The sequence below is a fragment of the Stenella coeruleoalba genome (genome assembly GCF_951394435.1).
Source record: "Stenella coeruleoalba genome assembly, contig: scaffold_48, whole genome shotgun sequence".
NCBI classification, from domain to species: Eukaryota; Metazoa; Chordata; class Mammalia; order Artiodactyla; family Delphinidae; genus Stenella; species Stenella coeruleoalba.
The window spans coordinates 162,344-184,527 of NW_027646083.1; the positions used below are offsets into that span (position 1 = coordinate 162,344).

The 22,184-nt window shown below is 43.9% G+C and overlaps 1 long non-coding RNA gene across 50 annotated transcripts in view; it reads left to right on the top strand.

Moving 5' to 3' along the window:
• The window catches only part of LOC307181352, a 1,649,813-nt gene that overhangs the window by 158,630 nt on the left and 1,468,999 nt on the right, over nt 1–22,184 (top strand). For 43 of the 50 annotated variants that reach the window (XR_013826479.1, XR_013826480.1, XR_013826505.1 and 40 more), the window contains 3 exons: nt 10,221–10,306; nt 13,385–13,466; nt 16,545–16,626. This is a non-coding gene — a long non-coding RNA (uncharacterized lncRNA). Of the gene's footprint in view, nt 1–2,361; nt 2,409–3,972; nt 3,992–7,064; nt 7,147–10,220; nt 10,307–13,384; nt 13,467–16,544; nt 16,627–18,124; nt 18,155–19,704; nt 19,724–21,284; nt 21,304–22,184 lie in introns of those variants that run through there. The other 7 variants (XR_013826495.1, XR_013826496.1, XR_013826497.1 and 4 more) reach the window with 7 other exon arrangements.

Consider the following 22,184-nt stretch of genomic DNA (forward strand, 5'->3'; position numbering starts at 1 on the left):
TTCCTGGTGGGAAATGAGAGTTATATTTGCCCATCCAGACACCTCCAGCTAGTCTTTCATTGGTTCTCGCTATTCCTGTTCATCTTCCACAGAAATTGCAAACTGGGCCAAACAGGAAGTTAAAGGGACTGACTCTCCAAGTGGGGAGAGTGTTAGTAAAGCGTCTGGAATGTTGCACCCGAGTACCAGGGTACGAAAACTGAGACATATTTGAACACGTCTCCCGATCACATGGTTGATCATACTCTAGGTTCCACATGCATGTTTTAGATGAAGGAAGAATACCTTAAACCTGGGTAGTTGAAACCCGTGGAATGGGTACCATGCAATATGACTTCAAAGGGTCTTCATTTGCTCACGAACCTCTCCAATCCTATCACTGCTGCGTTAATGCCCCTGTACACATGCTTGATTCTCTTTCGGAGACATAGCAATCCATAGGTTTTAAGATACTTACTAGTCAGGTGCATTCTTAGGCGTTTAATATGGGGTTTTGTGTCCATTTCGTTGAGCAAGGAGTAGCTCTTGTGTATTCCATATTTGGCTTAAGGAACTTTATCTGTGCTCATTTCAATCTCTGGTTTTATGCAGCACCCCATCTCACCTTTCACCTTAAGCAAGCATAAGTTGGTTTTCTAAATTTGAGACCCTGTTCTGTTTTGGAATGCAGTTCCTGTGTAGCCAAGTTTACATTCCGTGTATTAGTGATATCTTATGATGTTTCTTTTTCTGTGTGACTTATTTCAGTTAGAATCATCGTACCTGAATCCACTCATTATGCTGCTACGGGCCTGATGACATAGATTTCATTGCTGAGTGATACTGCATTGTACGTAAGTACCACAAGTTCTTTATCCATTTTTCACTTTCTGTGATATTGAACTTGTACGGTAAACGAGGTTCTTGTAAACGGAGGCGTCCCAAACTTTGGGGTGGCTGTGTCTTTTTGATTTTAATTTCCCTAAGCTATAGGACCATAAGCGCAAGTGCCCTCGGCTCTGTTGCTTTGTTTTTTAGATGTTTCAGGAAACACCATACACTTCTCCTGAGTGTCTGTTGGCAATTTACATCCCGCCCATCAGCATAACAAGGCTCCCAGTTCTCCATGGCCTGTCCTGCCTTTCTGGATTTTACACTTTTTTCAGATGGCCCTTTTGACCGGGGGGAAGTGAGACTTCATTGTAGTGCAGATTTCCTTTGCAAGTTTGCTTGGTTGGCCAAAAAGGGCGTATGCGTTTTTTCCTGAATATATTCAGGAAAAAACGCATACGCCCTTTTTGGCCAAGTGCATCATTGTGGACGTTCTGCCTCTTTTCCTATGCCTTCAATGCAATTCCAGTCTACCTCCTGATATCGGTTTCCTGCAATTCTGCCCCGCTTTCAAGTCCTCTTGGCAGCCTTACTTTAGTCTATTTTTGGACGATAGCTGTCATTTATAACTCTGCAGGTTTGTGAATTACAGTGCCCCTGAGCTCCTTTCTTCAACTCGCTTTCTTGTGACCTGGCCGCAACACCGCAGGATGTCTACAGGCCCTAATCTGGTTCCGGCACGGCACGCTGAGCCTTTGGTTAATTCCTCTTCCTGGTGAGAAATGAGAGTTAAATTTGCCCATCCAGACACCTCCAGCTAGTCTCTCATTGGTTCTCGCTATTCCTGTTCATCTTCCACAGAAATTGCAAACTGGGCCAAACAGGAGGTTAAAGGGACTGACTCTCCAAGTGGGGAGAGTGTTAGTAAAGCGTCTGGAATGTTGAACCCGAGTACCAGGGTACGAAAACTGAGACATATTTGAACACGTCTCCCGATCACATGGTTGATCATACTCTGGGTTCCACATGCATGTTTTAGCTGAAGGAACAATACCTTAAACCTGGAGAGTTGAGACCCGTGGAATGGGTACCATGCAATATGACTTCAAAGGGTCTTCATTTGCTCACGAACCCCTCCAATCCTATCACTGCTGCATTTATGCCCATGTACACATGCTTGATTCTCTTTCGGAGACATAGCAATCCATAGGTTTTAAGATACTTACTAGTCAGGTACATTCTTAGGCGTTTAATATGCGGTGTTGAGTCCATTTCGTTGAGCAAGGAGTAGCTCTTGTCTATTCCATATTTGGCTTAAGGAACTTTATCTGTGCTCATTTCAATCTCTGGTTTTATGCAGCACCCCAACTCACCTTTCCCCTTAAGCAAGCATAAGTTGGTTTTCTCAATTTGAGACCCTGTTCTGTTCTGTAATTCAGTTCCTGTGTAGCCAAGTTTCCATTCCGTGTATTACTGATATCTTATGATGTTTCTTTTTCTGTGTGACTTATTTCAGTTAGAATCATCATACCTGAATCCACTCATTGTGATGCTAAGGGCCTGATGACACAGATTTCATTGCTGAGTGATATTGCTTTGTAAGAAAATACCACAACTTCTTTATCCATTTTTCACTTTCTGCAATGTTGAACTTGTACTGTAAACGAGTTTCTTGTAAACAGAGCCGTTCCAAACTTTGGGGTGGCTGTGTCTTTTTGATTTTAATTTCCCTAAGCTATAGGACCATAAGTGGAAGTGCCCTAGGTTCTGTTGCTTTGTTTTTTAGATGTTTCAGGAAACACCATACACTTCTCCCAAGTGGTTGTTGGCAATTTACATCCCGCCCATCAGCATAACAAGGCTCCCAGTTCTCCATGGCCTGTCCTGCCTTTCTGGATTTTACACTTTTTTCAGATGGCCCTTTTGACCGGGGGGAAGTGAGACTTCATTGTAGTGCAGATTTCCTTTGCAAGCTTGCTTGGTTGGCCAAAAAGGGCGTATGCGTTTTTTCCTGAATATATTCAGGAAAAAACGCATACGCCCTTTTTGGCCAAGTGCATCATTGTGGACGTTCTGCCTCTTTTCCTATGCTTTCAATGCAATTCCAGTCTACCTCCTGAAATCGGTTTCCTGCAATTCTGCCCCGCTTTCAAGTCCTCTTGGCAGCCTTACTTCAGTCTATTTTTGGACGATAGCTGTCATTTATAACTCTGCAGGTTTGTGAATTACAGTGCCCCTGAGCTCCTTTCTTCAACTCGCTTTCTTGTGACCTGGCCGCAACACCGCAGGATGTCTTCAGGCCCTAATCTGGTTCTGGCACGGCACGCTGAGCCTTTGGTTAATTCCTCTTCCTGGTGGGAAATGAGAGTTATATTTGCCCATCCAGACACCTCCAGCTAGTCTTTCATTGGTTCTCGCTATTCCTGTTCATCTTCCACAGAAATTGCAAACTGGGCCAAACAGGAAGTTAAAGGGACTGACTCTCCAAGTGGGGAGAGTGTTAGTAAAGCGTCTGGAATGTTGCACCCGAGTACCAGGGTACGAAAACTGAGACATATTTGAACACGTCTCCCGATCACATGGTTGATCATACTCTAGGTTCCACATGCATGTTTTAGATGAAGGAAGAATACCTTAAACCTGGGTAGTTGAAACCCGTGGAATGGGTACCATGCAATATGACTTCAAAGGGTCTTCATTTGCTCACGAACCTCTCCAATCCTATCACTGCTGCGTTTATGCCCCTGTACACATGCTTGATTCTCTTTCGGAGACATAGCAATCCATAGGTTTTAAGATACTTACTAGTCAGGTGCATTCTTAGGCGTTTAATATGGGGTTTTGTGTCCATTTCGTTGAGCAAGGAGTAGCTCTTGTGTATTCTATATTTGGCTTAAGGAACTTTATCTGTGCTCATTTCAATCTCTGGTTTTATGCAGCACCCCAACTCACCTTTCCCCTTAAGCAAGCATAAGTTGGTTTTCTAAATTTGAGAACCTGTTCTGTTTTGGAATGCAGTTCCTGTGTAGCCAAGTTTACATTCCGTGTATTAGTGATATCTTATGATGTTTCTTTTTCTGTGTGACTTATTTCAGTTAGAATCATCGTACCTGAATCCACTCATTATGCTGCTACGGGCCTGATGACATAGATTTCATTGCTGCGTGATACTGCATTGTACGTAAGTACCACAAGTTGTTTATCCGTTTTTCACTTTCTGTGATATTGAACTTGTATGGTAAACGAGGTTCTTGTAAACGGAGGCGTCCCAAACTTTGGGGTGGCTGTGTCTTTTTGATTTTAATTTCCCTAAGCTATAGGACCATAAGCCCAAGTGCCCTCGGCTCTGTTGCTTTGTTTTTTAGATGTTTCAGGAAACACCATACACTTCTCCTGAGTGTCTTTTGGCAATTTACATCCCGCCCATCAGCATAACAAGGCTCCCAGTTCTCCATGGCCTGTCCTGCCTTTCTGGATTTTACACTTTTATCAGATGGCCCTTTTGACCGGGGGGAAGTGAGACTTCATTGTAGTGCAGATTTCCTTTGCAAGCTTGCTTGGTTGGCCAAAAAGTGCGTATGCGTTTTTTCCTGAATATATTCAGGAAAAAACGCATACGCCCTTTTTGGCCAAGTGCATCATTGTGGACATTCTGCCTCTTTTCCTATGCTTTCAACGCAATTCCAGTCTACCTCCTGAAATCGGTTTCCTGCAATTCTGCCCCGCTTTCAAGTCCTCTTGGCAGCCTTACTTCAGTCTATTTTTGGACGATAGCTGTCATTTATAACTCTGCAGGTTTGTGAATTACAGTGCCCCTGAGCTCCTTTCTTCAACTCGCTTTCTTTTGAGCTGGCCGCAACACCGCAGGATGGCTTCAGGCCCTAATCTGGTTCCGGTACGGCACGCTGAGCCTTTGGTTATTTCGTCTTCCTGGTGGGAAATGAGAGTTAAATTTGCCCGTCCAGACATCTCCAGCTAGCCTCTCATTGGTTCTAGCTATTCCTGTTCATCTTCCGCAGAAATTGCAAACTGGGCCAAACAGGAGGTTAAAGGCGCTGACTTTCCAAGTGGGGAGAGTGTTAGTAAAGCGTCTGGAATGTTGCACCCGAGTACCAGGGTACGAAAACTGAGACATATTTGAACACGTCTCCCGATCACATGGTTGATCATAATCTAGGTTCCACATGCATGTTTTAGCTGAAGGAAGAATACCTTAAACCTGGGTATTTGAAACCCGTGGAATGGGTACCATGCAATATGACTTCAAAGGGTGTTCATTTGCTCACCGAACCTCTCCAATCCTATCACTGCTGCGTTTATGCCCCTGTACACATGCTTGATTCTCTTTCGGAGACATAGCAATCCATAGGTTTTTAGATACTTACTAGTCAGGTACATTCTTAGGCGTTTAATATGCGGTGTTGAGTCCATTTCGTTGAGCAAGGAGTAGCTCTTGTCTGTTCCATATTTGGCTTAAGGAACTTTATCTGTGCTCATTTCAATCTCTGGTTTTATGCAGCACCCCAACTCACCTTTCCCCTTAAGAAAGCATAAGTTGGTTTTCGAAATTTGAGACCCTGTTCTGTTTTGGAATGCAGTTCCTGTGTAGCCAAGTTTCATTCCGTGTATTAGTGATATCTTATGATGTTTCTTTTTCTGTGTGACTTATTTCAGTTAGAATCATCATACCTGAATCCACTCATTGTGCTGCTAAGGGCCTGATGACACAGATTTCATTGCTGAGTGATATTGCTTTGTAAGTAAATACCACAACTTTTTTATCCATTTTTCACTTTCTGCGATGTTGAACTTGTACTGTAAACGAGGTTCTTGTAAACAGAGCCGTTCCAAACTTTGGGGTGGCTGTGTCTTTTTCATTTTAATTTCCCTAAGCTATAGGACCATAAGTGGAAGTGCCCTAGGCTCTGATGCTTTGTTTTTTAGATGTTTCAGGAAACACCATACACTTCTCCCGAGTGGTTGTTGGCAATTTACATCCCGCCCATCAGCATAACAAGGCTCCCAGTTCTCCATGGCCTGTCCTGCCTTTCTGGATTTTACACTTTTTTCAGATGGCCCTTTTGACCGGGGGGAAGTGAGACTTCATTGTAGTGCAGATTTCCTTTGCAAGCTTGCTTGGTTGGCCAAAAAGGGCGTATGCGTTTTTTCCTGAATATATTCAGGAAAAAACGCATACGCCCTTTTTGGCCAAGTGCATCATTGTGGACGTTCTGCCTCTTTTCCTATGCCTTTAATGCAATTCCAGTCTACCTCCTGAAATCGGTTTCCTGCAATTCTGCCCCGCTTTCAAGTCCTCTTGGCAGCCTTACTTCAGTCTATTTTTGGACGATAGCTGTCAATTATAACTCTGCAGGTTTGTGAATTACAGTGCCCCTGAGCTCCTTTCTTCAACTCGCTTTCTTGTGAGCTGGCCGCAACACCGCAGGATGTCTACAGGCCCTAATCTGGTTCCGGCATGGCACGCTGAGCCTTTGGTTAATTCCTCTTCCTGGTGGGAAATGAGAGTTAAATTTGCCCATGCAGACACCTCCAGCTAGTCTCTCATTGGTTCTCGCTATTCCTGTTCATCTTCCACAGAAATTGCAAACTGGGCCAAACAGGAGGTTAAAGGGACTGACTCTCCAAGTGGGGAGAGTGTTAGTAAAGCGTCTGGAATGTTGAACCCGAGTACCAGGGTACGAAAACTGAGACATATTTGAACACGTCTCCCGATCACATGGTTGATCATAATCTAGGTTCCACATGCATGTTTTAGCTGAAGGAACAATACCTTAAACTTGGAGAGTTGAGACCCGTGGAATGGGTACCATGCAATATGACTTCAAAGGGTCTTCATTTGCTCACCGAACCTCTCCAATCCTATCACTGCTGCGTTTATGCCCCTGTACACACGCTTGATTCTCTTTTGGAGACATAGCAATCCATAGGTTTTAAGATACTTACTAGTCAGGTACATTCTTAGGCGTTTAATATGCGGTGTTGAGTCCATTTCGTTGAGCAAGGAGTAGCTCTTGTCTATTCCATATTTGGCTTAAGGAACTTTATCTGTGCTCATTTCAATCTCTGGTTTTATGCAGCACCCCAACTCACCTTTCCCCTTAAGCAAGCATAAGTTGGTTTTCGAAATTTGAGACCCTGTTCTGTTCTGTAATTCAGTTCCTGTGTAGCCAAGTTTACATTCCGTGTATTACTGATATCTTATGATGTTTCTTTTTCTGTGTGACTTATTTCAGTTAGAATCATCATACCTGAATCCACTCATTGTGCTGCTAAGGGCCTGAAGACATAGATTTCATTGCTGAGTGATATTGCTTTGTAAGTGAATACCACAACTTCTTTATCCATTTTTCACTTTCTGCGATGTTGAACTTGTACTGTAAACGAGGTTCTTGTAAACAGAGCCGTCCCAAACTTTGGGGTGGCTGTGTCTTTTTGATTTTAATTTCCCTAAGCTATAGGACCATAAGTGGAAGTGCCCTAGGCTCTGTTGCTTTGTTTTTTAGATGTTTCAGGAAACACCATACACTTCTCCCGAGTGGTTGTTGGCAATTTACATCCCGCCCATCAGCATAACAAGGCTCCCAGTTCTCCATGGCCTGTCCTGCCTTTCTGGATTTTACACTTTTTTCAGATGGCCCTTTTGACCGGGGGAAGTGAGACTTCATTGTAGTGCAGATTTCCTTTGCAAGCTTGCTTGGTTGGCCAAAAAGGGCGTATGCGTTTTTTCCTGAATATATTCAGGAAAAAACGCATACGCCCTTTTTGGCCAAGTGCATCATTGTGGACGTTCTGCCTCTTTTCCTATGCTTTCAATGCAATTCCAGTCTACCTCCTGAAATCGGTTTCCTGCAATTCTGCCCCGTTTTCAAGTCCTCTTGGCAGCCTTACTTCAGTCTATTTTTGGACGATAGCTGTCATTTATAACTCTGCAGGTTTGTGAATTACAGTGCCCCTGAGCTCCTTTCTTCAACTCGCTTTCTTGTGACCTGGCCGCAACACCGCAGGATGGCTTCAGGCCCTAATCTGGTTCCGGCCCGGCATGCTGAGCCTTTGGTTAATTCCTCTTCCTGGTGGGAAATGAGAGTTGAATTTGCCCGTCCAGACACCTCCAGCTAGCCTCTCATTGGTTCTCGCTATTCCTGTTCATCTTCCGCAGAAATTGCAAACTGGGCCAAACAGGAGGTTAAAGGGACTGACTCTCCAAGTCGGGAGAGTGTTAGTAAAGCGTCTGGAATGTTGCACCCGAGTACCAGGGGAGGAAAACTGAGACATATTTGAACACGTCTCCCGTTCACATGGTTGATCATACTCTGGGTTCCACATGCATGTTTTAGCTGAAGGAAGAATACCTTAAACCTGGAGAGTTGAGACCCGTGTAATGGGTACCATGCAATATGACTTCAAAGGGTCTTCATTTGCTCACCGAACCTCTCCAATCCTATCACTGCTGCGTTTATGCCCCTGTACACACGCTTGATTCTCTTTTGGAGACATAGCAATCCATAGGTTTTAAGATACTTATTTGTCAGGTACATTCTTAGGCGTTTAATATGGGGTTTTGAGTCCATTTCGTTGAGCAAGGAGTAGCTCTTGTCTATTCCATATTTGGCTTAAGGAACTTTATCTGTGCTCATTTCAATCTCTGGTTTTATGCAGCACCCCAACTCACCTTTCCCCTTAAGCAAGCATAAGTTGGTTTTCTAAATTTGAGACCCTGTTCTGTTTTGGAATGCAGTTCCTGTGTAGCCAAGTTTACATTCCGTGTATTACTGATATCTTATGATGTTTCTTTTTCTGTGTGACTTATTTCAGTTAGAATCATCATACCTGAATCCACTCATTGTGCTGCTAAGGGCCTGATGACACAGATTTCATTGCTGAGTGATATTGCTTTGTAAGTAAATACCACAACTTCTTTATCCATTTGTCACTTTCTGCGATGTTGAACTTGTACTGTAAACGAGGTTCTTGTAAACAGAGCCGTTCCAAACTTTGGGGTGGCTGTGTCTTTTTGATTTTAATTTCCCTAAGCTATAGGACCATAAGTGGAAGTGCCCTAGGTTCTGTTGCTTTGTTTTTTAGATGTTTCAGGAAACACCATACACTTCTCCCGAGTGGTTTTTGGCAAATTACATCCCGCCCATCAGCATAACAAGGCTCCCAGTTCTCCATGGCCTGTCCTGCCTTTCTGGATTTTACACTTTTTTCAGATGGCCCTTTTGACCGGGGGGAAGTGAGACTTCATTGTAGTGCAGATTTCTTTGCAAGCTTGCTTGGTTGGCCAAAAAGGGCGTATGCGTTTTTTCCTGAATATATTCAGGAAAAAACGCATACGCCCTTTTTGGCCAAGTGCATCATTGTGGACGTTCTGCCTCTTTTCCTATGCTTTCAATGCAATTCCAGTCTACCTCCTGAAATCGGTTTCCTGCAATTCTGCCCCGCTTTCAAGTCCTCTTGGCAGCCTTACTTCAGTCTATTTTTGGACGATAGCTGTCATTTATAACTCTGCAGGTTTGTGAATTACAGTGCCCCTGAGCTCCTTTCTTCAACTCGCTTTCTTGTGACCTGGCCGCAACACCGCAGGATGGCTTCAGGCCCTAATCTGGTTCCGGCCCGGCATGCTGAGCCTTTGGTTAATTCCTCTTCCTGGTGGGAAATGAGAGTTGAATTTGCCCGTCCAGACACCTCCAGCTAGCCTCTCATTGGTTCTCGCTATTCCTGTTCATCTTCCGCAGAAATTGCAAACTGGGCCAAACAGGAGGTTAAAGGGACTGACTCTCCAAGTCGGGAGAGTGTTAGTAAAGCGTCTGGAATGTTGCACCCGAGTACCAGGGGAAGAAAACTGAGACATATTTGAACACGTCTCCCGTTCACATGGTTGATCATACTTGGGTTCCACATGCATGTTTTAGCTGAAGGAAGAATACCTAAAACCTGGGTAGTTGAAACCCGTGGAATGGGTACCATGCAATATGACTTCAAAGGGTCTTCATTTGCTCACGAACCTCTCCAATCCTATCACTGCTGCGTTTATGCCCCTGTACACATGCTTGATTCTCTTTCGGAGACATAGCAATCCATAGGTTTTAAGATACTTACTAGTCAGGTACATTCTTAGGCGTTTAATATGCGGTGTTGAGTCCATTTCGTTGAGCAAGGAGTAGCTCTTGTCTATTCCATATTTGGCTTAAGGAACTTTATCTGTGCTCATTTCAATCTCTGGTTTTATGCAGCACCCCAACTCACCTTTCCCCTTAAGGAAGCATAAGTTGGTTTTCTAAATTTGAGACCCTGTTCTGTTCTGTAATTCAGTTCCTGTGTAGCCAAGTTTACATTCCGTGTATTACTGATATCTTATGATGTTTCTTTTTCTGTGTGACTTATTTCAGTTAGAATCATCATACCTGAATCCACTCATTGTGCTGCTAAGGGCCTGATGACACAGATTTCATTGCTGAGTGATATTGCTTTTTAAGTAAATACCACAACTTCTTTATCCATTTTTCACTTTCTGCGATGTTGAACTTGTACTGTAAACGAAGTTATTGTAAACAGAGCCGTTCCAAACTTTGGGGTGGCTGTGTCTTTTTGATTTTAAATTCCCTAAGCTATAGGACCATAAGTGGAAGTGCCCTAGGCTCTGTTGCTTTGTTTTTTAGATGTTTCAGGAAACACCATACACTTCTCCCGAGTGGTTGTTGGCAATTTACATCCCGCCCAACAGCATAACAAGGCTCCCAGTTCTCCATGGCCTGTCCTGCCTTTCTGGATTTTACACTTTTTTCAGATGGCCCTTTTGAAAAGGGGGAAGTGAGACTTCATTGTAGTGCAGATTTCCTTTGCAAGCTTGCTTGGTTGGCCAAAAAGGGCGTATGCGTTTTTTCCTGAATATATTCAGGAAAAAACGCATACGCCGTTTTTGGCCAAGTGCATCATTGTGGACGTTCTGCCTCTTTTCCTATGCTTTCAATGCAATTCCAGTCTACCTCCTGAAATCGGTTTCCTGCAATTCTGCCCCGCTTTCAAGTCCTCTTGGCAGCCTTACTTCAGTCTATTTTTGGACGATAGCTGTCATTTATAACTCTGCAGGTTTGTGAATTACAGTGCCCCTGAGCTCCTTTCTTCAACTCGCTTTCTTGTGACCTGGCCGCAACACCGCAGGATGGCTTCAGGCCCTAATCTGGTTCCGGCCCGGCATGCTGAGCCTTTGGTTAATTCCTCTTCCTGGTGGGAAATGAGAGTTGAATTTGCCCGTCCAGACACCTCCAGCTAGCCTCTCATTGGTTCTCGCTATTCCTGTTCATCTTCCGCAGAAATTGCAAACTGGGCCAAACAGGAGGTTAAAGGGACTGACTCTCCAAGTCGGGAGAGTGTTAGTAAAGCGTCTGGAATGTTGCACCCGAGTACCAGGGGAGGAAAACTGAGACATATTTGAACACGTCTCCCGTTCACATGGTTGATCATACTCTGGGTTCCACATGCATGTTTCAGCTGAAGGAAGAATACCTTAAACCTGGAGAGTTGAGACCCGTGTAATGGGTACCATGCAATATGACTTCAAAGGGTCTTCATTTGCTCCCCGAACCTCTCCAATCCTATCACTGCTGCGTTTATGCCCCCGTACACACGCTTGATTCTCTTTTGGAGACATAGCAATCCATAGGTTTTAAGATACTTACTAGTCAGGTACATTCTTAGGCGTTTAATATGGGGTTTTGAGTCCATTTCGTTGAGCAAGGAGTAGCTCTTGTCTATTCCATATTTGGCTTAAGGAACTTTATCTGTGCTCATTTCAATCTCTGGTTTTATGCAGCACCCCAACTCACCTTTCCCCTTAAGCAAGCATAAGTTGGTTTTCTAAATTTGAGACCCTGTTCTGTTTTGGAATGCAGTTCCTGTGTAGCCAAGTTTTCATTCCGTGTATTAGTGATATCTTATGATGTTTCTTTTTCTGTGTGACTTATTTCAGTTAGAATCATCATACCTGAATCCACTCATTGTGCTGCTAAGGGCCTGATGACACAGATTTCATTGCTGAGTGATATTGCTTTGTAAGTAAATACCACAACTTCTTTATCCATTTTTCACTTTCTGCGATGTTGAACTTGTACTGTAAACGAGGTTCTTGTAAACAGAGCCGTTCCAAACTTTGGGGTGGCTGTGTCTTTTTCATTTTAATTTCCCTAAGCTATAGGACCATAAGTGGAAGTGCCCTAGGTTCTGTTGCTTTGTTTTTTAGATGTTTCAGGAAACACCATACACTTCTCCCGAGTGGTTGTTGGCAAATTACATCCCGCCCATCAGCATAACAAGGCTCCCAGTTCTCCATGGCCTGTCCTGCCTTTCTGGATTTTACACTTTTTTCAGATGGCCCTTTTGACCGGGTGGAAGTGAGACTTCATTGTAGTGCAGATTTCCTTTGCAAGCTTGCTTGGTTGGCCAAAAAGGGCGTATGCGTTTTTTCCTGAATATATTCAGGAAAAAACGCATACGCCCTTTTTGGCCAAGTGCATCATTGTGGACGTTCTGCCTCTTTTCCTATGCTTTCAATGCAATTCCAGTCTACCTCCTGAAATCGGTTTCCTGCAATTCTGCCCCGCTTTCAAGTCCTCTTGGCAGCCTTACTTCAGTCTATTTTTGGACGATAGCTGTCATTTATAACTCTGCAGGTTTGTGAATTACAGTGCCCCTGAGCTCCTTTCTTCAACTCGCTTTCTTGTGACCTGGCCGCAACACCGCAGGATGGCTTCAGGCCCTAATCTGGTTCCGGCCCGGCATGCTGAGCCTTTGGTTAATTCCTCTTCCTGGTGGGAAATGAGAGTTGAATTTGCCCGTCCAGACACCTCCAGCTAGCCTCTCATTGGTTCTCGCTATTCCTGTTCATCTTCCGCAGAAATTGCAAACTGGGCCAAACAGGAGGTTAAAGGGACTGACTCTCCAAGTCGGGAGAGTGTTAGTAAAGCGTCTGGAATGTTGCACCCGAGTACCAGGGGAAGAAAACTGAGACATATTTGAACACGTCTCCCCATCACATGGTTGATCATAATCTAGGTTCCACATGCATGTTTTAGCTGAAGGAAGAATACCTTAAACCTGGGTAGTTGAAACCCGTGGAATGGGTACCATGCAATATGACTTCAAAGGGTCTTCATTTGCTCACCGAACCTCTCCAATCCTATCACTGCTGCGTTTATGTCCCTGTACACATGCTTGATTCTCTTTCGGAGACATAGCAATCCATAGGTTTTAAGATACTTACTAGTCAGGTACATTCTTAGGCGTTTAATATGCAGTGTTGAGTCCATTTCGTTGAGCAAGGAGTAGCTCTTGTCTATTCCATATTTGGCTTAAGGAACTTTATCTGTGCTCATTTCAATCTCTGGTTTTATGCAGCACCCCAACTCACCTTTCCCCTTAAGCAAGCATAATTTGGTTTTCTAAATTTGAGACCCTGTTCTGTTCTGTAATTCAGTTCCTGTGTAGCCAAGTTTACATTCCGTGTATTACTGATATCTTATGATGTTTCTTTTTCTGTGTGACTTATTTCAGTTAGAATCATCATACCTGAATCCACTCATTGTGCTGCTAAGGGCCTGATGACATAGATTTCATTGCTGAGTGATATTGCTTTTTAGGTGAATACCACAACTTCTTTATCCATTTTTCACTTTCTGCGATGTTGAACTTGTACTGTAAACGAGGTTCTTGTAAACAGAGCCGTTCCAAACTTTGGGGTGGCTGTGTCTTTTTGATTTTAAATTCCCTAAGCTATAGGACCATAAGTGGAAGTGCCCTAGGCTATGTTGCTTTGTTTTTTAGATGTTTCAGGAAACACCATACACTTCTCCCGAGTGGTTGTTGGCAATTTACATCCCGCCCATCAGCATAACAAGGCTCCCAGTTCTCCATGGCCTGTCCTGCCTTTCTGGATTTTACACTTTTTTCAGATGGCCCTTTTGACCAGGGGGAAGTGAGACTTCATTGTAGTGCAGATTTCCTTTGCAAGCTTGCTTGGTTGGCCAAAAAGGGCGTATGCGTTTTTTCCTGAATATATTCAGGAAAAAACGCATACGCCCTTTTTGGCCAAGTGCATCATTGTGGACGTTCTGCCTCTTTTCTTATGCTTTCAATGCAATTCCAGTCTACCTCCTGAAATCGGTTTCCTGCAATTCTGCCCCGCTTTCAAGTCCTCTTGGCAGCCTTACTTCAGTCTATTTTTGGACGATAGCTGTCATTTATAACTCTGCAGGTTTGTGAATTACAGTGCCCCTGAGCTCCTTTCTTCAACTCGCTTTCTTGTGACCTGGCCGCAACACCGCAGGATGGCTTCAGGGCCTAATCTGGTTCCGGCCCGGCATGCTGAGCCTTTGGTTAATTCCTCTTCCTGGTGGGAAATGAGAGGTAAATTTGCCCGTGCAGACACCTCCAGCTAGTCTCTCATTGGTTCTCGCTATTCCTGTTCATCTTCCACAGAAATTGCAAACTGGGCCAAACAGGAGGTTAAAGGGACTGACGCTCCAAGTCGGGAGAGTGTTAGTAAAGCGTCTGGAATGTTGCACCCGAGTACCAGGGGAGGAAAACTGAGACATATTTGAACACGTCTCCCGTTCACATGGTTGATCATACTCTGGGTTCCACATGCATGTTTCAGCTGAAGGAAGAATACCTTAAACCTGGAGAGTTGAGACCCGTGTAATGGGTACCATGCAATATGACTTCAAAGGGTCTTCATTTGCTCCCCGAACCTCTCCAATCCTATCACTGCTGCGTTTATGCCCCCGTACACACGCTTGATTCTCTTTTGGAGACATAGCAATCCATAGGTTTTAAGATACTTACTAGTCAGGTACATTCTTAGGCGTTTAATATGGGGTTTTGAGTCCATTTCGTTGAGCAAGGAGTAGCTCTTGTCTATTCCATATTTGGCTTAAGGAACTTTATCTGTGCTCATTTCAATCTCTGGTTTTATGCAGCACCCCAACTCACCTTTCCCCTTAAGCAAGCATAAGTTGGTTTTCTAAATTTGAGACCCTGTTCTGTTTTGGAATGCAGTTCCTGTGTAGCCAAGTTTTCATTCCGTGTATTAGTGATATCTTATGATGTTTCTTTTTCTGTGTGACTTATTTCAGTTAGAATCATCATACCTGAATCCACTCATTGTGCTGCTAAGGGCCTGATGACACAGATTTCATTGCTGAGTGATATTGCTTTGTAAGTAAATACCACAACTTCTTTATCCATTTTTCACTTTCTGCGATGTTGAACTTGTACTGTAAACGAGGTTCTTGTAAACAGAGCCGTTCCAAACTTTGGGGTGGCTGTGTCTTTTTCATTTTAATTTCCCTAAGCTATAGGACCATAAGTGGAAGTGCCCTAGGTTCTGTTGCTTTGTTTTTTAGATGTTTCAGGAAACACCATACACTTCTCCCGAGTGGTTGTTGGCAAATTACATCCCGCCCATCAGCATAACAAGGCTCCCAGTTCTCCATGGCCTGTCCTGCCTTTCTGGATTTTACACTTTTTTCAGATGGCCCTTTTGACCGGGTGGAAGTGAGACTTCATTGTAGTGCAGATTTCCTTTGCAAGCTTGCTTGGTTGGCCAAAAAGGGCGTATGCGTTTTTTCCTGAATATATTCAGGAAAAAACGCATACGCCCTTTTTGGCCAAGTGCATCATTGTGGACGTTCTGCCTCTTTTCCTATGCTTTCAATGCAATTCCAGTCAACCTCCTGAAATCGGTTTCCTGCAATTCTGCCCCGCTTTCAAGTCCTCTTGGCAGCCTTACTTCAGTCTATTTTTGGACGATAGCTGTCATTTATAACTCTGCAGGTTTGTGAATTACAGTGCCCCTGAGCTCCTTTCTTCAACTCGCTTTCTTGTGACCTGGCCGCAACACCGCAGGATGGCTTCAGGCCCTAATCTGGTTCCGGCCCGGCATGCTGAGCCTTTGGTTAATTCCTCTTCCTGGTGGGAAATGAGAGTTGAATTTGCCCGTCCAGACACCTCCAGCTAGCCTCTCATTGGTTCTCGCTATTCCTGTTCATCTTCCGCAGAAATTGCAAACTGGGCCAAACAGGAGGTTAAAGGGACTGACTCTCCAAGTCGGGAGAGTGTTAGTAAAGCGTCTGGAATGTTGCACCCGAGTACCAGGGGAAGAAAACTGAGACATATTTGAACACGTCTCCCCATCACATGGTTGATCATAATCTAGGTTCCACATGCATGTTTTAGCTGAAGGAAGAATACCTTAAACCTGGGTAGTTGAAACCCGTGGAATGGGTACCATGCAATATGACTTCAAAGGGTCTTCATTTGCTCACCGAACCTCTCCAATCCTATCACTGCTGCGTTTATGTCCCTGTACACATGCTTGATTCTCTTTCGGAGACATAGCAATCCATAGGTTTTAAGATACTTACTAGTCAGGTACATTCTTAGGCGTTTAATATGCAGTGTTGAGTCCATTTCGTTGAGCAAGGAGTAGCTCTTGTCTATTCCATATTTGGCTTAAGGAACTTTATCTGTGCTCATTTCAATCTCTGGTTTTATGCAGCACCCCAACTCACCTTTCCCCTTAAGCAAGCATAATTTGGTTTTCTAAATTTGAGACCCTGTTCTGTTCTGTAATTCAGTTCCTGTGTAGCCAAGTTTACATTCCGTGTATTACTGATATCTTATGATGTTTCTTTTTCTGTGTGACTTATTTCAGTTAGAATCATCATACCTGAATCCACTCATTGTGCTGCTAAGGGCCTGATGACATAGATTTCATTGCTGAGTGATATTGCTTTTTAGGTGAATACCACAACTTCTTTATCCATTTTTCACTTTCTGCGATGTTGAACTTGTACTGTAAACGAGGTTCTTGTAAACAGAGCCGTTCCAAACTTTGGGGTGGCTGTGTCTTTTTGATTTTAAATTCCCTAAGCTATAGGACCATAAGTGGAAGTGCCCTAGGCTATGTTGCTTTGTTTTTTAGATGTTTCAGGAAACACCATACACTTCTCCCGAGTGGTTGTTGGCAATTTACATCCCGCCCATCAGCATAACAAGGCTCCCAGTTCTCCATGGCCTGTCCTGCCTTTCTGGATTTTACACTTTTTTCAGATGGCCCTTTTGACCAGGGGGAAGTGAGACTTCATTGTAGTGCAGATTTCCTTTGCAAGCTTGCTTGGTTGGCCAAAAAGGGCGTATGCGTTTTTTCCTGAATATATTCAGGAAAAAACGCATACGCCCTTTTTGGCCAAGTGCATCATTGTGGACGTTCTGCCTCTTTTCTTATGCTTTCAATGCAATTCCAGTCTACCTCCTGAAATCGGTTTCCTGCAATTCTGCCCCGCTTTCAAGTCCTCTTGGCAGCCTTACTTCAGTCTATTTTTGGACGATAGCTGTCATTTATAACTCTGCAGGTTTGTGAATTACAGTGCCCCTGAGCTCCTTTCTTCAACTCGCTTTCTTGTGACCTGGCCGCAACACCGCAGGATGGCTTCAGGGCCTAATCTGGTTCCGGCCCGGCATGCTGAGCCTTTGGTTAATTCCTCTTCCTGGTGGGAAATGAGAGGTAAATTTGCCCGTGCAGACACCTCCAGCTAGTCTCTCATTGGTTCTCGCTATTCCTGTTCATCTTCCACAGAAATTGCAAACTGGGCCAAACAGGAGGTTAAAGGGACTGACGCTCCAAGTCGGGAGAGTGTTAGTAAAGCGTCTGGAATGTTGTACCCGAGTACCAGGGGAGGAAAACTGAGATATATTTGAACACGTCTCCCGTTCACATGGTTGATCATACTCTGGGTTCCACATGCATGTTTTAGCTGAAGGAAGAATACCTTAAACCTGGAGAGTTGAGACCCGTGTAATGGATACCATGCAATATGACTTCAAAGGGTCTTCATATGCTCACCGAACCTCTCCAATCCTATCACTGCTGCGTTTATGCCCCTGTACACATGCTTGATTCTCTTTCGGAGACATAGCAATCCATAGGTTTTAAGATACTTACTAGTCAGGTACATTCTTAGGCGTTTAATATGGGGTGTTGAGTCCATTTCATTGAGCAAGGAGTAGCTCTTGTCTATTCCATATTTGGCTTAAGGAACTTTATCTGTGCTCATTTCAATCTCTGGTTTTATGCAGCACCCCAACTCACCTTTCCCCTTAAGCAAGCATAAGTTGGTTTTCTAAATTTGAGACCCTGTTCTGTTCTGTAATTCAGTTCCTGTGTAGCCAAGTTTCCATTCCGTGTATTACTGATATCTTATGATGTTTCTTTTTCTGTGTGACTTATTTCAGTTAGAATCATCATACCCGAATCCACTCATTGTGCTGCTAAGGGCCTGATGACACAGATTTCATTGCTGAGTGATATTGCTTTGTAAGTAAATACCACAACTTCTTTATCCATTTTTCACTTTCTGCGATGTTGAACTTGTACTGTAAACGAGCTTCTTGTAAACAGAGCCGTTCCAAACTTTGGGGTGGCTGTGTCTTTTTGATTTTAATTTCCCTAAGCTATAGGACCATAAGTGGAAGTGCCCTAGGTTCTGTTGCTTTGTTTTTTAGATGTTTCAGGAAACACCATACACTTCTCCCGAGTGGTTGTTGGCAATTTACATCCCGCCCATCAGCATAACAAGGCTCCCAGTTCTCCATGGCCTGTCCTGCCTTTCTGGATTTTACACTTTTTTCAGATGGCCCTTTTGACCGGGGGGAAGTGAGACTTCATTGTAGTGCAGATTTCCTTTGCAAGCTTGCTTGGTTGGCCAAAAAGGGCGTATGCGTTTTTTCCTGAATATATTCAGGAAAAAACGCATACGCCCTTTTTGGCCAAGTGCATCATTGTGGACGTTCTGCCTCTTTTCCTATGCTTTCAATGAAATTCCAGTTTACCTCCTGAAATCGGTTTCCTGCAATTCTGCCCTGCTTTCAAGTCCTCTTGGCAGCCTTACTTCAGTCTATTTTTGGACGATAGCTGTCATTTATAACTCTGCAGGTTTGTGAATTACAGTGCCCCTGAGCTCCTTTCTTCAACTCGCTTTCTTTTGAGCTGGCCGCAACACCGCAGGATGGCTTCAGGCCCTAATCTGATTCCGGTACGGCACGCTGAGCCTTTGGTTATTTCCTCTTCCTGGTGGGAAATGAGAGTTAAATTTGCCCGTCCAGACACCTCCAGCTAGTCTCTCATTGGTTTTCGCTATTCCTGTTCATCTTCCGCAGAAATTGCAAACTGGGCCAAACAGGAGGTTAAAGGCGCTGACTCTCCAAGTCGGGAGAGTGTTAGTAAAGCGTCTGGAATGTTGCACCCGAGTACCAGGGGAGGAAAACTGAGACATATTTGAACACGTCTCCCGATCTCATGGTTGATCATACTCTGGGTTCCACATGCATGTTTTACCTGAAGGAAGAATACCTAAAACCTGGGTAGTTGAAACCCGTGGAATGGGTACCATGCAATATGACTTCAAAGGGTCTTCATTTGCTCACCGAACCTCTCTAATCCTATCACTGCTGCGTTTATGCCCCTGTACACATGCTTGATTCTCTTTCGGAGACATAGCAATCCCTAGGTTTTAAGATACTTACTAGTCAGGTACATTCTTAGGCGTTTAATATGCGGTGTTGGGTCCATTTCTTCGAGCAAGGAGTAGCTCTTGTCTATTCCATATTTGGCTTAAGGAACTTTATCTGTGCTCATTTCAATCTCTGGTTTTATGCAGCACCCCAACTCACCTTTCCCCTTAAGCAAGCATAAGTTGGTTTTCTAAATTTGAGACCCTGTTCTGTTCTGTAATTCAGTTCCTGTGTAGCCAAGTTTACATTCCGTGTATTACTGATATCTTATGATGTTTCTGTTTCTGTGTGACTTATTTCAGTTAGAATCATCATACCTGAATCCACTCATTGTGCTGCTAAGGTCTTGATGACACAGATTTCATTGCTGAGTGATATTGCTTTGTAAGTAAATACCACAACTTTTTTATCCATTTTTCACTTTCTGCGATGTTGAACTTGTACTGTAAACGAGGTTCTTGTAAACAGAGCCATTCGAAACTTTGGGGTGGCTGTGTCTTTTTGATTTTAAATTCCCTAAGCTATAGGACCATAAGTGGAAGTGCCCTAGGCTCTCTTGCTTTGTTTTTTAGATGTTTCAGGAAACACCATACACTTCTCCCGAGTGGTTGTTGGCAATTTACATCCCGCCCATCAGCATAACAAGGCTCCCAGTTCTCCATGGCCTGTCCTGCCTTTCTGGATTTTACACTTTTTTCAGATGGCCCTTTTGACCAGGGGGAAGTGAGACTTCATTGTAGTGCAGATTTCCTTTGCAAGCTTGCTTGGTTGGCCAAAAAGGGCGTATGCGTTTTTTCCTGAATATATTCAGGAAAAAACGCATACGCCCTTTTTGGCCAAGTGCATCATTGTGGACGTTCTGCCTCTTTTCCTATGCTTTCAATGCAATTCCAATCTACCTCCTGAAATCGGTTTCCTGCAATTCTGCCCCGCTTTCGAGTCCTCTTGGCAGCCTTACTTCAGTCTAATTTTGGACGATAGCTGTCATTTATAACTCTGCAGGTTTGTGAATTACAGTGCCCCTGAGCTCCTTTCTTCAACTCGCTTTCTTGTGACCTGGCCGCAAAACCGCAGGATGGCTTCGGGCCCTAATCTGGTTCCGGCCCGGCATGCTGAGCCTTTGGTTAATTCCTCTTCCTGGTGGGAAATGAGAGTTAAATTTGCCCGTCCAGACACCTGCAGCTAGCCTCTCATTGGTTCTCGCTATTCCTGTTCATCTTCTGCAGAAATTGCAAACTGGGCCAAACAGGAGGTTAAAGGCGCTGACTCTCCAAGTGGGGAGAGTGTTAGTAAAGCGTCTGGAATGTTGCACCCGAGTACCAGGGTACGAAAACTGAGACATATTTGAACACGTCTCCCGATCACATGGTTGATCATACTCTGGGTTCCACATGCATGTTTTAGCTGAAGGAAGAATACCTAAAACCTGGGTAGTTGAAACCCGTGGAAAGGGTACCATGCAATATGACTTCAAAGGGTCTTCATTTGCTCACCGAACCTCTCCAATCCTACCACTGCTGCGTTTATGCCCCTGTACACATGCTTGATTCTCTTTCGGAGACATAGCAATCTATAGGTTTTAAGATACTTACTAGTCAGGTACATTCTTAGGCGTTTAATATGCGGTGTTGAGTCCATTTCGTTGAGCAAGGAGTAGCTCTTGTCTATTCCATATTTGGCTTAAGGAACTTTATTTGTGCTCATTTCAATCTCTGGTTTTATGCAGCACCCCAACTCACCTTTCCCCTTAAGCAAGCATAAGTTGGTTTTCTAAATTTGAGACCCTGTTCTGTTCTGTAATTCAGTTCCTGTGTAGCCAAGTTTACATTCCGTGTATTACTGATATCTTATGATGTTTCTTTTTCTGTGTGACTTATTTCAGTTAGAATCATCATACCTGAATCCACTCATTATGCTGCTACGGGCCTGATGACATAGGTTTCATTGCTGAGTGATACTGCATTGTACGTAAGTACCACAAGTTCTTTATCCATTTTTCACTTTCTGTGATATTGAACTTGTACGGTAAACGAGGTTCTTGTAAACAGAGGCGTCCCAAACTTTGGGGTGGCGGTGTCTTTTTGATTTTCATTTCCCTAAGCTATAGGACCATAAGTGGAAGTGCCCTAGGCTCTGTTGCTTTGTTTTTTAGATGTTTCAGGAAACACCATACACTTCTCCGGAGTGTCTGTTGGCAATTTACATCCCGCCCATCAGCATAACAAGGCTCCCAGTTCTCCATGGCCTGTCCTGCCTTTCTGGATTTTACACTTTTTTCAGATGGCCCTTTTGACCGGGGGGAAGTGAGACTTCATTGTAGTGCAGATTTCCTTTGCAAGTTTGCTTGGTTGGCCAAAAAGGGCGTATGCGTTTTTTCCTGAATATATTCAGGAAAAAACGCATACGCCCTTTTTGGCCAAGTGCATCATTGTGGACGTTCTGCCTCTTTTCCTATGCTTTCAATGCAATTCCAATCTACCTCCTGAAATCGGTTTCCTGCAATTCTGCCCCGCTTTCGAGTCCTCTTGGCAGCCTTACTTCAGTCTAATTTTGGACGATAGCTGTCATTTATAACTCTGCAGGTTTGTGAATTACAGTGCCCCTGAGCTCCTTTCTTCAACTCGCTTTCTTGTGACCTGGCCGCAACAACGCAGGATGTCTTCAGGCCCTAATCTGGTTCCGGCACGGCACGCTGAACCTTTGGTTAATTCCTCTTCCTGGTGGGAAATGAGAGTTAAATTTGCCCGTTCAGACACCTCCAGCTAGTCTCTCATTGGTTCTCGCTA